At 34.5% G+C, this 15,686-nt stretch overlaps 1 pseudogene; it reads left to right on the forward strand.

Annotated features, from left to right (window-relative positions):
* Positions 1-5,504: 5,504 nt before the first annotated feature.
* Positions 5,505-10,484, forward strand: LOC132552535 (uncharacterized; annotated as a pseudogene).
* The last annotated feature ends 5,202 nt before the right edge of the window (positions 10,485-15,686 follow it).

The raw sequence follows: 15,686 nt of genomic DNA on the forward strand, positions 1-15,686 counted from the left end.
TTACAATTATTAGTATTCGTTAGGATTCAGTTTAATTGATTTATAGGGTACTCATAATCCGCGAATTTAAATCTCAAGTTAAAATGAGTATAATTATATTTATTGATAAATATTCAAATTGCCAATGATTTTTAATCACGAATATTGACCAAATGAGAATATACGATTTAGAAAAGATATGTACGGATAATCATAGTTCCCCAAGATCAGCTGTCGTAAACTGAATACATTTCTAGGTATTGAAATATGTAAACATAGTATTTCAAGTTTTTCATGTTATAAACGGTTAATTAACTTTTGACTATGCATGTCATAAGGTCACTCTAATTTCACAGTATTAACTGACTAATGATGATTGAAATGAATATGAAATGTAAATTGCATAACCGTAAATGTTTTTGTGGAAATAAACACTGTTTGTAGTCAAAGAAAAAAAAATAATGGACAAAAATCATTATTGTGAAATAAAGAAAGAATAGAAATACCGATCCAAGTGTAGCATACTGCTTTAATGAGCATATCTGCACGAGAAAGAAAAAAAAAACAGGACAAAAAGTTCTTTGTATGGCCATGCAAAGCTGTATCGCCTTATCGACCTCAGGATTGAGAATCAAGAAATAGGCTGGTTCAGGGGAGATAATCCGAGTTAAATGTCCGTATGATCAAGCTTTATAAACAATGATGTGAACGTGTTTATGATAATGCATGGATGGGCTATTATACAGATACACTTCGATTTGTGGTTTACCAGTTTGTGCTCAGACCAACTGTTATAATAATTGTGTTTAGTTGTTAGCTATTAGCTGTCATGTAATTCAGGGGTTGCTACAATTAAATTTTCTATAAGGCACTTTTGTATCTAATTTAAAGTTGCATGAAAAGGTACTATTCATTTTGGTGTCTTTTGTATAGTCTTCGATATTGCAAGCAATAGTGACAGCTTTTGGGCGTTTACCACCTCATGTTTGACGTAATCTGCAACCAGGATTTACTTTATTCAAATAGTGAAATGGCCCAAAATATACATGAATATACTTGATATTCGTTTGAAATTTTCAGTTCATGAACAATAGAAACGTATTAGATTTTTGGAATAAGTTTAGACATTTACAAAGACCTGTATGAATTTGCTTTACCTTCCTTCGAGGTTTAAACAATTCAACAATTTATATCGGTTGTTTTCTTGACTCTAAATTTAATCCTTAATTTGGAAAATGGTAATACCAAAAGTAGAATAAAATACTAATGTCATCTAGCGCCATCATATAAGCTGGAGTCTCTGATGCAAGTAAAATCGGCAATAAGAGGATTCACACATGTCAGGGTGTATCTCTGAATGCCAATGCGTTCAATTTTCGTACAGGTTTGTTTGTTTTGATATGACTTGCATATACTTTTTTGGCACGAGAGACAAAAATACTCCGTTGAAACACTTTCCTTTATTTTCATTTTTATGTGCTTCTTGGCATCAAGACTTAAGACATATTATAAATATTTATTTTATGATATCTTTAAGGTGTGCGCAACATGAAATTTGTCTCAAGACCAACTAAATTCATCATCCCATGAAATCGACATAAGCAAGACTCAATCCTTATATTTCAACTCACGCTTCTTTTTTCTATAGCATGGGAACTGACGCAATTTATCTTCTACTTTTAATTTCGTTTCTTGTCATCATATCGTTTGACGTCATACAAGCAAATAGTCCGTCATTTGAAGACAGATTATTGTGACAGGTTGAAATATATTTCAGGGTGGTTACTTAATATTCAATGAAACTTAAATAAGAACAGAATTTAATATATTTTTCGACAACTTTCATGAAAATTTAAATAATAGTGTGCAACAAAGACAGTATGCATTTTCCCCCGCGGAGGGATAATGTCTAGACGTGGTGCGCTGGTTCGCAAACGAAGCGGTGTCGGCCATTTCTTTTACAGGCACCGAAGCGGAGAACAAGAAATATCAGGCTTCAGTCGCTCGCATCTTTTGAAACGTAAAGTTACAGTTATTAAATGTTGAATACACAATTCTTCTTTTTTTTTTAATTTTATTAATAGTTTTCAATAGTTTTTAATTTTTTATTTTGATGTTTTAAAAGCACATGTAGTATATTTCATGTCTGGTAGAAGTTGGGGAGTTTTCTCCCCTTATCTAATATTTCTATTCATACGCACTAGCAATGTTATAACAGGTCACATTTAGTAGTTTCATTGAGTCAGATTTGGGTAGAAATTGAAATATTATGTATTAAACTCTTTTGAGTTTAGGGGACTTGAATTAGGCTCTCTCACACGAGGCCACGGACTACGTACAAAGCGTGCTTGTTCCCAGTGAACGGGTTTAACCTGTTGGTACATTTCTTGATATCATTTCCCGCACATCGCCACATTTGATAAGGAAAAGACGATATTCTGAACTTAATGATACTGAGTCTCAATCTCAGCTCCTGAAAATACAAAAAATGTACTTACCGTTTAATCATTTTATTGACTAAATAAGGTTTTTGCGCTCGTCTCAACGTTAACGTGAGGCCTAGTGCGGTGACGTACATTTCAGTTTTCCTGATCCATATCAAGTTTTCATTTTGTCTTCAAAGCATTTCACTTTAATTTTCCTAAGTCACCTTTAGGTTATATACACATTCGCTTTTTGCTTTTAAATCTATTAATCAGTGTGATCGTCTGACCTAATTAACGTCAAATATACGATCACATGGCCATCCGCCATTTTCCAATATGGCTGCCTCCTAACTAAGTAGATTAAGCATGCGTGAAAAACTACTACCATCGCCCCGCTAACAGGAATGACAATACAGGTAATAAGCACATCGTTAAAGGGAAAATTAAGAAAATCATAAGATATTGTATGATTACCACAAGACATAGTTGTATTGTTACGAAATTGAAAGTGTTTTAGGGTTAATTTTAAGAAGTCATACAATAACCGTTTGAACTGTCTATGGCATCAAAATATCTCTCCGATGGACAGTTTGCTTTTACAACAACGAAAATCTATTGTTACACAATCAAAGCCACGCGAATGTTTGTAAATCGATCTAGTTAGATCTATACAGATTTTCCTGAAATTAAATATCACATGTTTGTTAAAATGGTATATTGAGGTGTGCAATTTCCGTATGAATATAAGAAGATGATTCTGTACAAATTTCTTCAAAAGCATCATGATATCTCAGTTTGTTCGGAATATCTATTTTAAGTTTGATTTTGTGTCCACGTGGAATCTTGAAAACATATTTTATCGATTGATATATTTTCTACTTCAATTAACATATTGACAGTTCTCATTGGCCTCTGCGGTAAATAAGCTCGAGTGACGTTTCTGTTGAAGATGGATTAAATACAGTGTTTGTTCGGTTTTTAAGTTCCATATCCAATACCGAGATCACTGCGTTCATTATCCTTTTTAACAAAACTTGTACTTGTCGCAATGTATTTGAAATTAAAAAAAAGAAAGAAAAAAAAAAAAAAAAAAAAATTCAAGCACCTACCGTGGATGGAGATGTTTTTAACACATTACTTAATTAACAGAGGTACAATTTGTGATCAAGTCTTTTAAAATATTTTCAAAATTATGTCTCAATAGTGAGTTTTCTTACCTGTGGAACTGTATGAATACATAACAGAGTTTAGATGACAGAAATGCTTACATGTGCGTGACCCCAATGACAGCCTCGTTGTCATTTGGGTAAACACACAACCTAATTACATAATTAATTAAACCTACATTTTCGTCGTTATAATTTGTAATATACTGAGTTAATCTAAGGCACCCGGCGTGTTATAAACTCCTTCCTTTCTTTATTTTGGAACACATCAATACAATACTCGGATACATCAAATGATAAGTGTAGTGGATAAAACAGTGTTGCTCCGTTTTGTTTTTTTCTAATCTAAATTTTTCCTCGTTTTATTAAGGTTTGATAACGATCTTATTCACACATGAATTATCTACTTAATAGCGAATTATAAAGACTTAAAACAATTCTAGACCACAGTCCACTATCGGAAATCTGTTTGTGAAGTAGAAGCGTTTGTATATTAGCTGCATTATAATTGCAAGTATGAAGTTGTTATGCATGGAATTTCAGTCCATGGTGTGGCTTAACATTGAAAAAAGAACCTGTTCGTAGCATGTTCATAAAACTAAACAGCACAATCATGCAAGGTTAACTGCTATGAAAAGCTCCCGACGTTTTATTCAAAGTTGAATATAAAAGTCATACAACGATAATGATTTATTATGTAAATGACCAACATGCGTGACTTTCGTCTCCAGTCTGAAGCTAACAATTTTAGCATTAATCTATTTCACCAGTGTTTCCGCGAATTTTATGTATAAAAATCTATTTATCATGAATTAATTAAATGTTTATTATTTATTTACTGAAGAAAACGAATCTAAATTAGACATTATGACATGATGTGATAAAATAGGAAAAAAGTCTAGCAATATATTCTAATTTAAACTTTGAAAGTATTTCGACACTGTTAACTTTCTCAGAGGCAGAAAACAGTGTTTAAATGTGGCAAACGTTTTTGACTTTTTTTGGGTAATTTTACCTCATTTTTGTAGTTGTGAGTTTAGGCATGTGTATCACCTGTTTCACTTGTATGGAAAAGGTACAGATGCATGGTCTACATATATACAAAGAATTCCAAACATACAAAGCTCCTGTTTTACACCTGCCCCCTCTCTCTCTCTTTGTCTCTGTCTCTGTCTCTCTCTCTCTGTGTCTCTCTATGTCTCTGTTTATCTCTCTCTGTCTCTCCATCTCTCTCCCTCTGTGTGTGTGTGTCTGTCTCCTGTCTCTCTCTCTTTCAGTCTTTCCCTCCCCCTCTCTCTTTCTCTCTCTCTCTCTGTCTCTCTTTCTCTCTCTCTCTCTCTCTCTCTCTCTCTCTCAGTGTCTCTGTCTGTCTCTCTATGTCTCTGTCTCTCTCTGTCTGTCTCTCTATGTCTCTGTTTATCTCTCTCTCCCTCTCTCTGTCTCTCTGTCTGTCTCTCTTTCTCTGTCTGTCTGTCTGTCTGTTTGTATGTCTGTCTATATTTCTCTATATATCTCGCTCTGTTTATCTCTCTCTCTCTCTCTCTCTCTCACTGTCTCTCCCTCTCTGTTTCTCTCCTAGCCTCCCTCTCTCTGTCTCTCTCTCTCTTTCTGTCTCTCTCACCTCTCTCTTCTCTCTCTCTGCTGTGTCTCTCCATCTCTCTGTCTCTCTCTCTCTCTCTCTTTCTTCTCCATCTCTCTGTTTTCTCTCTCTCTCTCTCTCAACTTGTTTATAACTGTTTCATTATTAGTATATCCTACTGCCACCTTGTACATATACTGTGTGTGCATTGATATGTTTGGAAAAGGCTTTATATCAGTTGTAAAACTTGTGCCCAATCCTATTAACACTTTTGTGTGATGAAATATGTTTAGATTTAATCAAGTGTCAATTACATTATGTATTTCTTTCTGATCATTTCTACAGTATGATAAAATGTATACCTATATCATCCCAGGTATGTCAACCTTAATGATGCAGTTTTTGTTTAAACCAGCGAGGATGTTCGGCTTAATCTTACTGTTTGGATCCTTGTTGTATTTTATGATCAAGTTTGGGGACAGGCTGGATTTATTTAGTACCAAACTCTCCACCCACAGTTCAGTTAAAATCAGACGGACACTATGGTGTTGAAAAAAACAACGACTATCATACAGATAATTGTCAGTTTCCGCACTCCGATCCTTTCGCACTTACCATTGAAAAAATCATAAAATTAAAAAAACATTATTAATGTAAAAGATGGAATATTCTTGCGTACCAGAAACATTTGCAAATGATAGTCAATAAAACTGCAATCGAGAGGCACTATGAAACATTTTCAAAATGTGTTTATCAACCCTACGTGGAAGCAATAGGTACCGACAAGCGAAGCATGTTTTTGAAAAAAACAAATTTCTTAATTTTAACGAATTTATCAATGTCACCGACGAATTTTGTTTGATTCGTTGTTTCGGTACAAATAACACACTACTTACAGAGCAACATTTTGCTTTTGTTGTCAGAAACGAAACTTTAGTTAATTCAAGAAATGAAGTTAGATCTACAATAAAAGATACCGGTACGATGGTGAGAAGACCTATGAATGTGGTTATGATAGGACTAGATTCGACTTCTCGTATGAACTTTATCCGCCATATGAGTTTCATTCGGAGTTTCCTTACGAAGACCATGGATTCCGTAGAACTTTTAGGGTAAAACAAAGCGGGTCTAAATACATTTCCGAACATACTTCTTATGCTATTGGGTATAACAAAAGAAGAACTGAACGGTACCAAAGGGTTTTTTGATAATTATCCTTTTATCTGGAAGGATTTCATGAAAGCTGGTTATGTAACCTTCATGGGTAAGGATTCCTCAAATATTGCTATCTTCCACTATCTAAAAAATGGTTTCCATTCCGCCCCTGTAGATTATTATTTGCGACCGTTATTTATGGGACTAGAAACTTCTAGGATGAGAAATGGACTCTGCTCAGGAAACTCGTTGATTCTACAGTCGATATTTGACAAATTGGCAGCTTTTATCACAACATACCAACAAGTTCCCCATTTTACATTTACATTTGTAACCGACCCTGCACACGATAACCCCAACGGAGTAGCTGTGATTTGATTTAAACATATCTATTGCCCCAAAATTGAGCAGAGGATTAGATATAAGTTATTTCAACTTATGACCGCCTTTTCCTCAATACAATACATGATAATATTTACATGGTAACATTAACAAAGCATAAATAATATATTTAACAGTTAGTACATTTTACTTAAAATCTGTTGCTGGATTTGATAAAAAATTGCACGTGTCTGAATACTTCTGTATTGGTAGTTAGGGACAGAATTTCATTTCCAAATAAAAATAGATGTAAATTCACTTGATCTATATTCAACATGTTTATACTTTGAAAAAGCGTTATTCTTACTCTATCATAAAGCTTACATTCTAGGAAAAAATTACCAACATCCTCACAGTAATGTCCACAAGCACACGATGGGTTATCAACGATCTTAACACGGAATAAATCACTTTTCAAAGAGCTGCACCGATGTCTGAGTCTCGTATGTAATTACGTTCGCCAAAATTATAATAAGATGGAGGACAAGAATTAGCGTCATTAGAAAAAGAAGATTTAAAAGCATTCAAAGATGGTAATGTTCTTATTGAACTGTCTAGCGAATTCCACAGACGTAAACTTGATGGCAGAAAGGAAGAGTTACTTAGGGAGAGTCTGAAAGAAGGAATGATATAATCATGTTTGTTCAATAAATCATACTGATTGTTGTAACCCACTGTGTTTGGCAAAAGTGCCAATAAATAAGAAGGGGTTAAATCATTTATCATTTTGTATCATACATTTAACTTACGCGTCTTCCTTCTCTCCGATAATGTTTCCAATCCCGTTTCAAAATATAGTGATCCATTACTAGCATACGAAGGTAAACCTGTTATAACTCGAGCCGCTTCTCTTTGTGCTTTCTCTAATTTCTCAGAATTCAAAACAGAGCAACCATCCCATACCTCACAAGCATATTCAAAAACAGGTAGAATGAATGATTAATATATCTTTAACAGAGAATCTCTTTTTAACAAGTATTTCAGTTTTCGTAAAACATGAATTTTTGTCATAACCGAGCTATATACTGCCTCAACATGACTCCCCCACTTTCCATTTGAATTAAGATTTACTCTCAAGTGTCTGTGAACTTCTGTAAAACTTTAATTTTTTCCGTCAAAAAATAAGTTTAGATCCCCGTCAGTATTGACTGAATTTGAAATAAAAAGGACATCTGTTTTCAGAGGGTTAAAAGAAACCAACTGACGTTTAGCCCACTGATTTAAAGATTCAAGGTCCCCGTTGAGAACAGTGTGTAATTCGTGACATGAAAAAGCAGAATGAAATAATGATACATGTATCTGCAAATAACCTAGAGGCTTAATCAAGAACATCTGAAATATCATTGATATATAACAAAAGAGAAGCGGCCCGAGTATTGAACCCTGAGGTACACCAGCGTCGATATTACCTAGACCGGAATAAGAATTTCCAATTAAAACTTTCTGTTTACGCTGGTGCAGATAATTTGTGAACCAATTCAACAATGATCCCGAAATTCCATATGATTCCAATTTAGCTATCAGGCCCCTGTGCCATACACGATCGAAAGCTTTAGATATATCACAAAAAATAATACAAGTGTGTTTTCTTTCTTCTAAAGCAATACAAATATTATGGTAAATTTTAATAAGTTGATAAACAGGAGAATGACTAGGCATCAAGCCAGACTGATAGTGATAAAACAAACGATTGTCAAACAAATAATTATACAAGTGTTTGTAAACTACACGCTCGAAAACTTTACCTACTGTAGATAGAAGGGATATTGGTCTATAATTTCACGGCGTATGACGGTCGCCCTTTTGAAAATTGGCATTACAGTTGCAAGTTTCCATTTGTTTGGATACACACATAAAGAAAGGGACATGTTAAAAAGTAGTTCAAGTGGTTTACAGATAGAGTTTGCAGTGTACTTAGCACATAATGACTAATCCCCTCCCCTCCCGAGGCTTTACCTAGGTTTAAAATCTGTAAAACATCATTTATTTCCAAATAGTTTAGCCTGAGAGATACAAAGCGTTTATCAATTTTGGATTCAATAATCGGAACTGGGACATCAACATCATTAACACGAGTAATGCTACAAAAATAGTTAAGTAAACGCGCTTTATCGTCATCGTTAGAAAAGGTAATATTGGTCGTTGGATCCGTCATTGAAGGGATGTGTTGATAATGTCCGCCGGAAGTCGATTTACTAGTTTCCAGTAAGATTTAGGATCAGAAGAAGCTTATTCGTCAATAAGTCCATTTATATTTTCGTAAAAGAGAAGTCTGGCATGTTTTTTCATATCATTTACCTTGTTCCTCTGAGCTTTAAATTTATCAATGTCTGAAGGTCGGAGTGTGTATTTTGTGTAGTCGGTTACGGATTCTCAATTTTTTTCTAAGTTCAGATGTCATCCAGGGCTTGTCATTAGGTCGAATTGTAACTGTTTTAGAGGGTATACATCTATTAATAAAATCTAAAAAGACGTCAGTAAAATTGTCACACGTAGCATCAACTGAATCACTATTAGAAAACAAAGCAGTCCAGTCATAAGGTCATTTAGGTTGTCAAAGTTAGCTCGTTTATATAACCACACTTTTCGTCTGTAAATAGGTTTTGTGAAAGAGTTTATTTCGATTACTACAATGCAACCCTCATGGTCGCTTACATTCCTTATTATAGGTAAAACTAACGATTCTTTACAAATAAGAGAGTCTGATAATAAAATGGGGTCAAGTAAACTAGATCTGGATGGACCAATTCTAGTAGGTTCAGACTTCGTCAAAAGGATCATTATATATATATATATATATATATTTAAAATGTCAGACTAACGACATTTCACGCCCGAAATATTTGAACATTTTTTTTCACTACAAGGAAATGGTGGAAATTCGAAAAACATTTGACAGAAACAAATGAACTTTGGATGAAAGAAGAAAAAAAAAAAAAAAAAAATTTAAAAACAATGGAACTTTATCCGTATGGATGTATATGGTATTTTGTTATATACAACATAATTGCAAAAATAAGTGTATGTTAGCGAGAGAAGATTAATTACTAAACCATAAATTTTATTCCATGCTAAATCATCATACAAGATTGTCAAAGACCGCTCCACGCTAAACACATTTTATTCCTGGTTTATCAAGTCTTTGTAACCGGGAATCAAACGCTCGATGTCGGCGGATGTTTTAATGATAATTTTCGAAGATTCAGGTTTCATCTGGAGGAAAATGCGACCATCGCTTGTCCAAAAGGATCTAATTTGGCGCTTATATCGAAGTTTGTTCAAATCAGTCACCAGAAGCTGGCAGAATTTGGTGAGAGCCTCTACGACCATTGTGTAGGTGTGGTTGACCTCCCACTGACCAGGACATTGACTGATTTAAATGCACGTGGTTTACTTGACAATACCGTGCTATTAATATTTGGTGACCATGGCAGCAGATACGGGCAGATTAGGAATACGTATCAGGGTCGCTTGGAGGAACATTTGCCTGCATTTTATGTTTCTCTACCCCGTTGGTTTCGTAGAGAACATCGTAATTTATACGAAAATCTAAAAGAAAATAGAAACAAACTTACAAGCAATGTAGATGTGTTTGCCACGTTACACGACGTCCTTGAACTTGGCAACTGTCACATGACCCCGAGAGCAGTTGGAAAATATGGAACGAGCCTCCCTCAGATTATCAGTACAAATCGGACTTGTGACGATCTGAAAATACCAACGAACTTCTGCATATGTAAATCTATTCCCGATTCGTATGCTACTAACGCTAGCATAGTTCATAAAATTTCGCTATGAATTGTTAACAAAAATCAACTCGATTCTTCGGGACGTGCATCGTATGTGTTCAGATTTTAAACTTGATACTATTCATAATGCGTGGAAACCAATTCCTAAAGCCCACAACACCGGTCACTTCAGTGCTAATGGAGAATATGTGATTCAGTTCGATGTCTTACCGAGTTATGCCAAATTCGAAGCAACGGTACAGTACTATAAAGAGGATGTCCTTCTACTTGGAGACATATTACGATTGAATAAATACATCATAAGAATCCACCGGTTTTAGAAAGATATTGCTATTTTAAATAAGATTTTTGCACAAATAAATTCGGCTTCAGGAAACGAGATTTAGTGGTGGACATTGGCCGACAAAGAAGCCATATATCGAAAGAGAACTACAATTTACTATTATTTATTTAAAAGGAGTTATTTATAAAACTGGTGACCTTCTCAACATTGTTTTATATTTTCATCGGGCGAAAATGATCCTTCAGACATACAAAAAATGAATAGAAAAATATAGTTAGTGAAAGAAATGTTCTTAATGTAACGCTACCATAATTTGTTTGCGCCCTTGACACGTCTATCGAGACTATATAGATGAGGCCAGGTGTAGAGTATGTGTCTGTGAGGACTATATAGATGAGGCCATGTGTAGAGTATGTGTCTGTGAGGACTATATAGTTGAGGCCAGGTGTAGAGTATGTGTCTGTGAGGACTATATAGTTGAGGCCAGGTGTAGAGTATGTGTCTGTGAGGACTATCTAGTTGAGGCCAGGTGTAGAGTATGTGTCTGTGAGGACTATCTAGATGAGGCCAGGTGTAGAGTATGTGTCTGTGAGGACTATCTAGATGAGGCCAGGTGAGGAGTATGTGTCTGTGAGGACCATCTAGATGAGGCAAGGTGTAGAGTATGTGTCTGTGAGGACTATCTAGTTGAGGCCAGGTGTAGAGTATGTGTCTGTGAGGACTATATAGATGAGGCCAGGTGTAGAGTATGTGTCTGTGAGGACTATATAGTTGAGGCCAGGTGTAGAGTATGTGTCTGTGAGGACTATATAGTTGAGGCCAGGTGAGGAGTATGTGTCTGTGAGGACTATATAGTTGAGGCCAGGTGTAGAGTATGTGTCTGTGAGGACTATATAGTTGAGGCCAGGTGTAGAGTATGTGTCTGTGAGGACTATATAGATGAGGCCAGGTGTAGAGTATGTGTCTGTGAGGACTATCTAGATGAGGCCAGGTGTAGAGTATGTGTCTGTGAGGACTATCTAGATGAGGCCAGGTGTAGAGTATGTGTCTGTGAGGACTATATAGATGAGGCCAGGTGTAGAGTATGTGTCTGTGAGGACTATCTAGTTGAGGCCAGGTGTAGAGTATGTGTCTGTGAGGACTATATAGATGAGTCCAGGTGTAGAGTATGTGTCTGTGAGGACTATATAGTTGAGGCCAGGTGTAGAGTATGTGTCTGTGAGGACTATATAGTTGAGGCCAGGTGTAGAGTATGTGTCTGTGAGAACTATCTAGATGAGGCCAGGTTTAGAGTATGTGTCTGTGAGGACTATATAGTTGAGGCCAGGTGTAGAGTATGTGTCTGTGAGGACTATCTAGTTGAGGCCAGGTGTAGAGTATGTGTCTGTGAGGACTATCTAGATGAGGCCAGGTGAGGAGTATGTGTCTGTGAGGACTATCTAGATGAGGCCAGGTGAGGAGTATGTGTCTGTGAGGACTATCTAGATGAGGCCAGGTGTAGAGTATGTGTCTGTGAGGACTATCTAGTTAAGGCCAGGTGTAGAGTATGTGTCTTTGCGGGTTATATAGTTTTGGCCAGGTGTGGAGTATGTGTGTTTGTGTATTTGATTTGGTGTAAATATATTGACTACAGAGAGAAAGCCTTGTTAGTATGTGAATATATCATATATGGAATTTTTGTTATGCATTATAGTCCAGACGAATATTCGATGCATGCTCGATTAAATAATGTGTAAAGGTTTGTTAATGAAGATTATGGATATATTTGATACGTGTATATACGAATGCTGTGCTTGCATATTGTGAAAGAAGCATTTGAAGAATGAGAGCACTGAAGTGTGAGGATCCTTGTCAATAACAAAAAGGTCTAGAAGCAAATTGTTAAATCGAGGTTTTATTTAGTTTTTTGGCTAAAGGTATCAAACAACATGTCATTAAAACTTCATGTCTCTTCATACTGACACTACAAATATGGACTATCGATACTTTGGAGTTGATATCTTCACCTAAAGATACATTTGTATATATTCTATAGTGATACTTTTAAAGTATTTTTCCAATTATTAATAGGTGTAAAAAGTAAAACCATTAAAAGGCCTGACACCATAGCCAACAACCACACACCATTTTTGCTTTTATGTTTGAGAATTTGGTCCGAAAAAAAAAAAAGAAAACTAACTTAATAGTATTTTAAAATATTTGTATACAGGGTTAGACAAATATGTTTTCATCTGCTAGTCTGTCGGGCAAGTGAAACTTGAAATTCACATTTTTTTTTTAAGTTTAGAAAAATATTTATTCCCTCAGCAATGAATTCGGAGGAGGCTGCCAGGGTTGAGGAGCCCTGGGATCAGCCTCCGTACAGATAAGTGCCATCACGCAGGATGCCTCTCATTCATCATACAAACACACTTCCATGTAGACACTTACATGTAGCCATTAGAAACAATAGATATTTTGGTAAACCTAATATAAATAGACAGACAAGCAAGTAGAAATATTTACATAAACAACAAAACATGGTAAACAAGCAGGACAGACATACAAATAGGTTGTACAAGTGACATTCTAGACAAGAGATATCAAACAGATAGACTAGACAATAGACATAAAACAAACAAAAAACAAAAAACAGTGTAACATAGTACAGTGCTAAAAGAAATGTGATACTTATCTATTTTTATTTTTTTTCTAGGAAAGGAACAGGAGTGTTGACTATCATTACTAAGTAAGCAGCTTTTGAGAGAATTATGTGTGAGGATTAGATTCTAATAGAGTTGACCATTTTCTCCAAAAGGTTTTAAATTTCTCGGATTCATTTTGATTTTTCGATATATACGTTTGCACTTTATAAGTTTCCTTAATCTCATTTAAAAGTGCAAGTATAGATAAGCTATTGTTAAGACATTTTGTTTTATATATATAATATTTAATGATTAAACTTATCAGATTGTCAACTGCATCCTTTGTTTTATCATTTCTTAAGAAACCAAAAAGGAAAGATTTCTTATTTAATATAAAGTTAATACGAAAAATCTGAGACAGTCTCTCAAAGCTAAGTAACAGTCGTCTCACCTCTTGACAACCCCACAAAATGTGTTCAATTGTTTCTCTATTTGTTTTACATAATGAACATAATGAGGTATCAGATAAACCCATTTTAAACAACACAGAGTTGGTAGTCAAAATGTGGTGATTAATTTTATATTGAAACCATTGAAATTTGGTATTTTTAGTGACTTTAAAAGGAAGTATGTAGATTTGTTTCCATGTGTCATCATTAATATCGTAGTTAATCCATTTTAATTTACCTGTGGGTGTGACATTATTTTTACTTAGAACATCATACATGTCTCTGGCTCCCTTCTCACTAATTTCTAAACTTGATGGAATATAAGGATATTTTATAGATACATGTTCATTATTTTGTTGGTATTTGTGTAGTGCTTTTGCTATTACTGATGTGATTCCATGATACTTTAAAAAGTTGCACCTAATGTTATATTTATGCTTGAAAACTTCATAAGAAAGACACTTACCATTATCACCAACTATATCATTAATAATCCTTAACTCTTTTTGATACCAATCATTGTAGAATACAGTTTTATGTGCTATTTTTATATCATTATTGAACCATAATGGAGACATCAAAAAGGATTCATAGTTATTACTACTGCTAGACTGAACTACTTTCAGCCATGATTTTAGTACATCTTTCCAAAATAAATTTTTAGTTTTCTTAATGTTGTCATGAATTAAATCACTTCCACAATTACTAAGTATATTACTGTTTAATTTAGCATGAAGAATATTTCTCCACTTGCCTTTTCCAAAATGTAATCTACGAATCCAAACAGATTTTAGTGAATTTATAAAAGAAATAATATGTATCATTTTTAGTCCCCCATCTAAATATTCTTTAATAACAATGTCTTGTTTAACCTTATCAACTTTACTATTCCATAGGAAATGGTATAATTCTGTGTTAAGAGTCTTGATAAAGGTTTCATCAGGATTTGGAAGTGAAATAAAAAGATGATTTAGTTGAGAGATTACCAAAGTTTTAATTACTGTTAGTCTTCCAATTGGAGTAAGTAGTCTTCTACTCCACATTTTAAGTATACTTTTAATTTTCACAAGTTTTTTATCATAGTTTAATTTTGTTATTTTATGCAAATCTACATCGAAGTCTATCCCTAAAACCGAGAACTTTGTATTTCCCCATTGTAGTCTCCATTCAGGAAAGAAAGTTTCATTACTATATTTTTTACTTCCTATCCATACAACCTCAGTTTTTGATTCGTTTATTCTTAACCCTGATAGTTTTGCAAAAAAATCGAACTCCTTCATTGTTTCTTTTAATGATATTTCTGTACCATCAAGAATAACTGTGGTATCATCTGCATATTGAGATAATAAAATTAGTTCCTCATCTATTGATATACCTTTTATTTTTCTATTATTTTTGATTCTAAGGGCCAAAATTTCAGAACATAATATGAATAAATAAGCGGAAATAGGATCACCTTGTCGACAGCCTCGTTTCAAGTCGAAAAAGGGAGATAAACTACCACCTTGATTTATTGCAGATTTACAATTATTGCGCAAAGTCGTTATCCATTTTCTCATACTAGGTCCGAAATTAAAAAAAAAAGTAAAACTTCATCAACAAATTTATATGACACAGAATCAAAGGCTTTCTCAAAATCTATAATAAGTAACAGGCCAGGAAGATCAAATTCCTCTGCATATTGCATCATATCATAGATTAATCTTGTGTTTTCTCCCATGTACCTCCCACTAATAAATCCAGTTTGATCCATATTTATTAATTTATCTAATACAGTCTTAATTCTACTTGTGATCACTCCAGATGCAATTTTATATACAGTATTCAATAGAGAAATTGGTCGCCAGTTTTTAAGAAATTGCCTAGGTTTATCTCCCTTTGGTTAACATGTAATG

The sequence above is a fragment of the Ylistrum balloti genome, unplaced genomic scaffold, assembly GCF_031769215.1.
Source record: "Ylistrum balloti isolate Yb309-2 unplaced genomic scaffold, AGI_CSIRO_Ybal_v1 Utg370254, whole genome shotgun sequence".
Lineage (NCBI taxonomy): Eukaryota > Metazoa > Mollusca > Bivalvia > Pectinida > Pectinidae > Ylistrum > Ylistrum balloti.